This window comes from Anopheles moucheti, chromosome 2, assembly GCF_943734755.1.
Source record: "Anopheles moucheti chromosome 2, idAnoMoucSN_F20_07, whole genome shotgun sequence".
Taxonomy (NCBI): Eukaryota; Metazoa; Arthropoda; class Insecta; order Diptera; family Culicidae; genus Anopheles; species Anopheles moucheti.
Window position 1 is genome coordinate 53,727,614 of NC_069140.1, and position 9,573 is coordinate 53,737,186.

The window sequence follows — 9,573 nt, forward strand, 5'->3', positions numbered from 1 at the left end:
GCTAAAATGGCGGTTTACGCATGAAATGTTTCAGGCAAGGGCAAATCATTGTACTAATGATGAAATAAACTTGTGCGTAGTCTATTAGCCCGTTCCGAAGTGTTTAGTTGGGGCACATTTAATTTAGTACTAATTAGTATGCTGTTTTATGTTTTAATAGGAGAGTTTAAATTAGCTTCCGATTTACTGGATCGAATGGATTTACCAGATCCAATTCAAGCTGATAATTTAACAGATCTTTTAGGATATTATAGTTCTGATATTGAATATCGCTTATTCATTGTCGAATTAGACCTCAGCACACTGTAAAGGCAGTCCCCGAGATACGCTATTATAGCGGACCGCTATAATCCGGGAAAAATCCGCGTAACTCGAATTTCCGCGTAAGTCGATTCCAGGTGCAATTTCGTTTATACTTCAAAGTCACAGAGTCGACTTCCTTCTCTGGATTAATTTTATCACCGAATCAGGCGATTTAAAGAAAGAATACATTAAAATAAGTTAGAAAGAAATGTTTTATGTGACAAAAAAAAGGTATTTTCGACCAATTTTCATCCTTTTGCTCACATTTTGTACTATTAACTAGCTCAGCTGTCAAATTAAAAAAACCGCGTATCTCCGAATCCGCGTATAAGAGGAACCGCGTATCTCGGGGACTGCCTGTATTGGAATTCGAAAAGACAGGAAGGGGACGTATGATTCATAAAGAATGAAGTTTGAGACATTGTAGGGGGTGTGGGATATGATTTCGTGAAATATGTATACATATTATACAATATTCATCATCATCCAACTTTTAAACTTGAGCATCAATATCCGTCTGTTAGTATCGGAAGTCCGCAGCTCGTCGATGGTCAAGGTAGATATCGAGAAATCTCTACTTATCCTCACATACGTACAATAGGTGCAGGCGTAATTGCATTTGCGGCATCAGCACACCCGGAAGTCCGTGATTCGAACAGCTCCGGGCGATAACATACACATTACGTTACGCCACCAAACCGGTCCCTGTGTGGCCAACAAATAGTGGCGCTTTGCCGACTCTATCGGAAAACTTTTCCCGAACAACCCACAATTTCCACCGGGAGAAGATGTAATGTTGAAGTAAAGGAGATTCTCACTGGAGGGAAAGTTTATCGCATGACACCTATTCTACGAAAAGCTAACGGGAGGCGAATTGAGGTGCAGAGCCGGTCTTAAGATGAGTGAAAGTGATTTTCCGCAGGGCATAACATCGATAATGGCATTACGACGTTCGTCAGCAGGTATCATGGGCCGCCAGCCCAAATTGGACATGTAATCCCGTGAAATCCCGATCCAATCCCATCACCTAAAGTTTGGACCGAAATGTGTTTCGTGCATTTTTTTTTTGTGCCGGAATTGAAGTCCGTCGGGGGAGGGGGGGGGGGGGGATGGGGGTGGTAAAATTTCGATTCCATGCTAAAAGTATGATTTAATTGGAGGCCATGAATCGTCGCGTGTGTCCATTTTGGAACACGGTGCTGCAGCACGTGCGAGCGTTACTTTTATTGATAATAACGAATGTTTTGCCATTAGCCTCTCTGTCGCCCGCAAAACCCCGAAGGCGTAACTTCTTCCAGGGGGTTTCGGCGACTAACTTTCCTCCCCCCCTTCACCTGCTCTTCCCCTCCCTTCCCGGCCCAGCAGAAGAAAAAAGTTTTCCCGCTATGGCACCCTCGGGAATGGGAATATCTATCACTGTACCGTCACTCGGCTGACCAGCCGTGCAGTGGGTTCGGGGTGGCAGACCGGACAGGATGGAACACCCCCGGGTATAGAAAGCGCCTACGCAAAACGAAACACGAACGATATGCGGGTCCCTGGTGTGCCCCTGGTGGGGGGGGGGATGGGACACACGGCCGGTGGAAATCTTTTCACCTTCTCCTGAAATTTGGCAGTAGTTGGCGTTCGGCGTCAGTAATGAAAATAAATTCGCTCCACATTCCCGCGGTGGCGGGTGCCTTGGTCGCGATGGATGTGGCCTTTTCGGGTTCGCGGACGGATCTTCTTACTCGGGTGTTGCTGCGATATCTTCCGGTACATACGGGCGGCATTATGGTGTGCGGGCTAGTTGAAATATGTCTGGGGCAATGTTTTTCACTTAGGAAACTTTTGTCATTCCAATGAGTAATATTGCGTATGATAATGGTGATTATGGCGGTATGAGGAAGAAGGCCCAGCAAAATGGTCATTTTTGTCACAGTAACGCACCCGAAAACCCGGAGTGCTTTTTTATGACACTTTTGGCAAGTGTTCTTTCTCCACAATAGTGTACGGCACTCGTGTGCAAACTGGAACACAGTACACAGTACGCACGCCTGTTTGGGGTGTTTTTGTTTTTGAACATCCAAGCGTTTCTCGAGTTTACCGACCCATTTCTTATGCGATTAAAAATGACTTTTCTCTGGCGAGTGGAACGCGGGAACGCTTCCTTGATCCAAATGAAACCGAAACCGTATAGGCTCTCCATCCATGATGGGCAGATGGGATTTGGCTCGGTGTTCAGGGCGATAAATCAAAGATAACGCTCGATCAATCAAACCCTTTTCAACGCGGTTTTAAGCAGCCAGTTGCGCTGAGTGGCAAGGAAGGCAAATTTGTTCCTGATGCTGCATCCAGGCAAGAAAGCGGAAACCAGAACCAGTTGGGCCTGCCTCCGGTACCGGATGCCGGTGTGTTCCTGTTTGATGCCCGCCCACCTGGGGATTAGTTGATGATGCGTTTGGGTGTATAATTTAGCGATGGGAATTTATTGTCGTGCCGATAAGAAACCCACTAATGGAGAACCGTGAATCACGCGCCGTGCGCAAAAGCATGGAAATGAGGCACGAAGCTTAACGCTTCTTGAAGGACCGTCGCGTGCAAACATAATTTAGTCGCACAGGAAGAGCCGGGGATGTTTTTATCAGCCGGATTCAATAAATCTGTGGCAACCTTTTTCCCGCGGTGTGTGCTGCGCCACTTTCGCACGCCATTGAGTGATGGTCGGGGTTAGGGATCTGCATGGCTAATGCAGTACAGCGCCGCTGTGTTGCCTCGTTTTATGTTTCGTCGATTGACAATGTCGTAGCATGGCTTGCTGCGACGATGATTTTGACACATTACCGTATGCAACACTACAGGACGTGTGAGGTGTTTGTAATGGCCATAAAAGTGTGTAACTTTTTCAATTATTATAGCAAAAATCGTTCAGACGTTCACAACAAATAATTCAGTAAGCGAAGTCAGGCGTTTCTTATAAAATTTGATGTGTTTTTTTTTACAATTCACACACATTCACCTTTTCAGTTACTGCGGTATACTATTACATCGGCCGGTTCCTATTCCCTTTAGTGCAATTTTGTTCGAATGCAATCGTTTCGGTGCGACAGGAAGCAGATACCCCCGGCGGTAAAGGTGAAATGTTATTTCACTCGTTTCGATTACATTCCAGAAAATTATATCACACCATTGAGTAGTGGAGCCTTCCCGTACGGATTCCTATTCGCCCAGATACCTTCACATCCGGTCGCGACTGACAATGATACATAGGGCAGGGTACGCAGCCCGCACGGAACAACGTGTGACTCGCAAAGCTATTGTCGCGAGGAGGCCACTAACAGATTGGATGCTCCGACGTTTCAAATTACTTGTGCCCCGGTACCAGTCGGGAAGCATTCGGAAGCTCGGGAAAGGATTCCTCCGAGAACGGATAGGGAGGACATTTTTCATCGCACTTGTATTCAGCTAGCTGGTTAGAGCGGGAATCCACCAACATTTCACAGCACAACGAATGTAAGTCGTGGGAGAATAAAAAAAAATACGAACACACACACACGGGTAGAAGCGTCACAGTCGTCACAATCTAACGGCGGTTCAAGGCGGTGAGAAGAAAAAAGTGTACTAGAAAGAAATTCAATAAATCTTTCACCTGGAACACACAATTCTGTAGTATGTGCCCGGTTCGAAACGAACGGATCGAACGAGTTGCTACTGTGAAGTCGTTCCGAAACGCAGCGGTCCCACCCAAAGCTATGGTCGGGCGACTTTCAACCCCTTTTCCTCAACACGAAGCGGAACTTCTAAAGCAAAAGAAGAATAGAACCCACCGATGGATCGATCGGAAGTGTCATCCGAAGGGATCGTATCTAGTTGAACGCACTGCTTCCGAGATCACCTTCCGATATCAACACGGAAAAGGGAGGAAGCGTCCGCAAAAGGTGACATACACAGCCGCCCGTCGGTACACGCGTTATCACAACCGACAGCCGAAGTCCTCACGGGATGAGCCAGAATCAAAGAGGACTGGAAGGAGAATAAATGGTAAAAGCTATTTGTAACATTTCAGCAAAATTATTTCTCTAGAATGTTGCCTCTTTTCTTCGTATCTGCTTCGTTTGGTTGCTGAATTTTCCGGGGTTTTCAAGATTCCCGGAAAAAAGGGGGAAAAAGCTAGAGGACTACGCCGAAGGATGTTTTCTGAGCGATAGAGGAAAAACTTGGGGGTTTTTCCTGTTTTTTTTGTATTGATACCGTGCATTGAGGAGGGTAAAGTGGGATATGTTAATCCGGACGTGTTGCAAGCAAAACCACACCTGGGAACCTCAAACGATTCGCGTTTCGAAGATGATTTGTTGTGAAACTTTTGTCGTTTTGTTTTGTTATTGCTACAATGCAATATGCACTTCCACCATCTTTCACATTCATTTTACACTTCCAGTGTAACTTGGGTTGAATAATTGTTATCTTGTAGTTAGTAATGGGTTATAAAATTGGCATGAAATCTAACTAAATAATACTTAAAATCGTTCGATCGACAATAATTAACGACATTTCGACATTTCGAAAGTTCCTAATGACCTATGCACGTACGATAGTGTAGTCAAAATCTTGTTCAAGTTGTTCAGTTGATTGATGATAGCAGAAGATCATCCAATGAGGGAGCTTACACTTATTATTGAATGGCATTATTTCTTTCTGAATTTTTGTTTATCATTCATTTTAATATCATATGCAATTAAAAATCCAAAACTCGTCATGAGACTAGCAAGAATTTTTAAACCTTTTGATTTTGTTGCTTGAGTTATCGATGATTTTGAATGCGCTTTGGATAAAGGTCTGACAAACTATGTTGATTTCATTTGTTATGCACCTGCCCACAGGTTGGTCATTATATTGTGAGGGTTGAAAACAAAACGAATAGATCGAAAACAATTATACCCAGATCGGATAAGTTGTGTTTAACAGGTGGGCTGGTAATTGTTTGGCCTATGACAGTAAAACACTTTTTTTGCAATATTTTTTTTTTTATTTAACATACATCCCTTCAAGGGTGTTACAGCAATTATAGCCGGTTTTAAATTTTTGGTTACTATTTTTGTAGTGGCATTTGCCTCAAAGGCAAGGCAAGGGCCTCAAAAAAGGCCTTTGTGTCGGCGATCATCTCTTCATCCGAGGAAAATTTCGTCTCGGAGTACATCCTTTTGCGATCAGAGAAAGGGAAATTGTCATTGGGAGCCAGATCTGGGAAATACGGTAGAGGGTGAAGCAATTCGTAGCCTAATTCATGAATTTTTGCCATTGTTTTCAATGGTTTGAGGCACGGTGAGTTGTCTTGGTGAAGCATTTTTTTTTCTTTAATAATGGCCGTTTTTTGGCGATTTCCTCCTTCAAACGCTTCAAATGACTTGATATAGTAGTCGCAATTTATGTTATTTCCTTTCTCAAGATAGTCGATGAAGATTATTCCTTGCGAATCCCCAAAAAAACTGACGCCATAACCTTGCCAGCTGATTGTTGCGTTTTCCCCGCTTTGGAGCAGGTTCATCACGTCCAGTCCACACCTATTTAGCATCTAAATTATGGTTTATTGGATCAGTTCTGTCAACTAACAACAAATTTTTAGCGAATATTTCATCTAAGCTAGGTTCATTTATATGGTCTAAAAGTGGACCAAGAATAGCTCTGCACCAATTAGCTCTGCCTAAAGAACAAGGAGGTTTAAACCTAATGATTCCCGAAGTAAAGCTCAAAGCCTTACTAGTGAACAGTGGAGGATCAATCCCCTTGGAGGCCCAGGGCGGAATTATAGTTGGGGCCTCTAATTTTAAAAACGATGCAGGAGGGAAGGGGAACATTGAGGGGATTTGGTGATGGTGAGGGCCATCACCATCTTCGAATACAATATCGGAACCGGCCAGCGGCGGATCAAACGGTAGGCGGAGTAGGCGGTCGCCTAGGGCCTCGCCGTGTTTGGGGCCCCAAACAACTTGTGCCGATTGTGCGAGTTTTGGAAATTTAGCAGCAGAGTTAATTTATTGCACAAAATCTAATTTAAAAGGTAAACAATTGATCGAATATATCCTTAGATTTTATATATCCTTGGTTAGATAATTTGTTTTTATTTGATTAGCTATATCGGCCCGGTTACACGGCTACGCAAGAGAAGTATGCAGTGTATTCAAACTCCTTCTTCTTTATCGGCACGACATCTTTAGGATGTTGAAGCCTACCATTTCTATTTTTATTTTTGAGAGGATAAAGATAGTCAGAGCTGCGTACGGAGGTTTGGTGGTCCAAATAAAATTTTTCCATGGTCCTGTCCTGTACAGACCGACTGCGCTACCAATACACCATCTGGCCGCCTCGTGAACCCTTATATGCCCTTTTACTTCAACCTATTCATGTATTCTATTTCTTGAACGGGATTTTTTCATATGCTCGTAAATGATCCTATCGTTAGATGCTAGAATAGAAACCATGCTTATTTTCACTACCACAATATTCCCAAGCTATTGCCATTGCGATACTCGTGGTGTGGTATTGTTTTCTCTCCCCGATTGAACCGTGACAATGTCTAGGCTACGTGTTTCGGAACAGCATTGCGGTGGCGTATTGTGTTTAGTATTTCGATTGTCACAATTTCTGCAAGTTTGCAAGCCGGTAATGATGTTATAACCGACACAATCTGTCAGTGTACTACGAAATAGCTAGCATTGTCATAGATTATGAATAAAATCATATTGCAATCATTAGAACTCTCTTTTCCGTTTGATATTTCATACCTCATGGTTCTTGGAATACCATTTCTGTCTTTCTTGATTATTACTTAATCGAAGCTGGAGCTTATGTCCACCCATCCCAAACTGTCCAAACACTTCATCATATCCCCTTGTAGAATACTGTTCAAACTACATTGCTGTAATCTCGGTAACATTTGCATCGTTGTTAGACTGAAATTGTTCTAAAATTTCCAATTCTAAATCCATACGGTTGAACATCATCACCGCGAAATCGTTGATCTAAATTAAAAAAAGAACATGAAAAAAGATACTTAAAGAAATCAGGTATTGATATAAAAACGACATATTCCGTAAAGAACCTATCATAGTAGTTTTGCTCAAACATTGTAATGCGTGCTGAAAGCGGTCTCGTTTTTTTGCAATGAAAACTCGGTTTGTTTGAGAAAAATTAGTGAGTGCTTTGTGGTGTTGTATCCCTATAATTTGCTACTGACTATCAAATTGAGCCTGAGGAGCACATAGGGTGTTTCATATAGATGTAAATGTGCAAGTGTAAATGTGACGAAATTATCGCAAGTGTCTTCACAATGAGCGAAGAGATCGGCCCAGAAATTCTTGTATTTCTTGACGCACGGACAACCGACCTAAAATTGGAGCATCAAACTTCATACGCGAAGATCAAGCGAACGATCGAAATTCACATAATTATGTGCAGGGCCACGAGAGTTGACAAATTTGTCCAATGACCAAATAAACTGGGCAACTGTGAAAACCACTATACCGCGCATTGCCGCGCATACAACTGTTTTCAGATTTCTGACACCAGGAGAACATGGTTTCCCAGAGGTAACATCTGCAGCTTGGGACAAATTTGCCTATCACAATTGCTATTGCATACTATCAAACACGTGAGAACGATCGCTAATAAGTAATATCAATAAAACGGAAAGCATCCTTCATCTCGCTCAAACTTTCCGTCGGTTGGTACGAAATTCCATACAAAACCAGCTGTTTTCCGATTTCCGATACCAGGAAAGCATCCACGGAAGAGGTAGCACCTTGTACAGCAATTTTGGTCGAAAAACGCCGAAAAGTATGCAATATTTAAACACTAACTTTCCCGTTGGTCGAGTAAAATTTTGCAGCAATTTTACTCAAAAACCACCGAAAGTTATGCAATGTTTAAACACTAATTTTCCCGTTGGTCGTGAAAAATTTCTTCGAAAACTACCAGTTTTTGAATGTATAATACCAGGAGAGCATGCACGGAAGAGGTAGCTCCTGGTACTGCGCCGTAAGATATGCAATGTTTATACACTAACTTTGCAACCAATTTTCCGCCGTAAGGTATGCAAAGTTTATACACTAACTATGCAACCAATTTTCCGCCGTAAGGTATGCAATGTTTATACACTAACTATGCAACCAATTTTCCGCCGTAAGGTATGCAATGTTTATACACTAACTTATCATACAAACCAGCTGTTTTCAGATTTCCGATACCAGGAGAGCATGTACTTCAGGAGGTGACATCTTCCATCCCCCTCCCCCCCTTCCCAATCAAGATGGCGGACAAGATGGCGGCCAAGATGGCGGCCATGCTGGCGGCCACAAGATGGCGGCCACAAGATGGCGGCCAAGATGACGGACAACATGGCGGACAAGATGGCGGACACAAAATGGCGGCCAAGATGGCGGACAAGATGGCGGACAAGATGGCGGACAATATGGCGGACACAAGATGGCGGACAAGATGGCGGACAAGATGGCGGACAAGATGGCGGACAAGATGGCGGACACAAGATGGCGGCCAAGATGGCGGACAAGATGGCGGACAAGATGGCGGACAAGATGGCGGACACAAAATGGCGGCCAAGATGGCGGACAAGATGGCGGCCAAGATGGCGGCCAAGATGGCGGCCAAGATGGCGGACAAAATGGCGGACACAAGATGGCGGACAAGATGGCGGCCAAGATGGCGGACAAGATGGCGGCCAAGATGGCGGACAAGATGGCGGACAAGATGGCGGACACAAAATGGCGGACACAAGATGGTGGAAAAGATGGCGGACACAAGATGGCGCCCAAAATGGCGGCCAAGATGGCGGACAAGATGGCGGACAAAATGGCGGCCAAGATGGCGGCCAAGATGGCGGCCAAGATGGCGGCCAAGATGGCGGACAAAATGGCGGACACAAGATGGCGGACAAGATGGCGGCCAAGATGGCGGACAAGATGGCGGCCAAGATGGCGGACAAGATGGCGGACAAGATGGCGGACAAGATGGCGGCCAAGATGGCGGACAAGATGGCGGCCAAGATGGCGGACAAGATGGCGGACAAGATGGCGGCCAAGATGGCGGACAAGATGGCGGACACAAAATGGCGGCCAAGATGGCGGACAAGATGGCGGCCAAGATGGCGGACAATATGGCGGACAAGATGGCGGACAAGATGGCGGACAAGATGGCGGACAAGATGGCGGCCAAGATGGCGGACAAGATGGCGGACAAGATGGCGGATACAAGATGGCGGCCAAGATGGCGGACAAG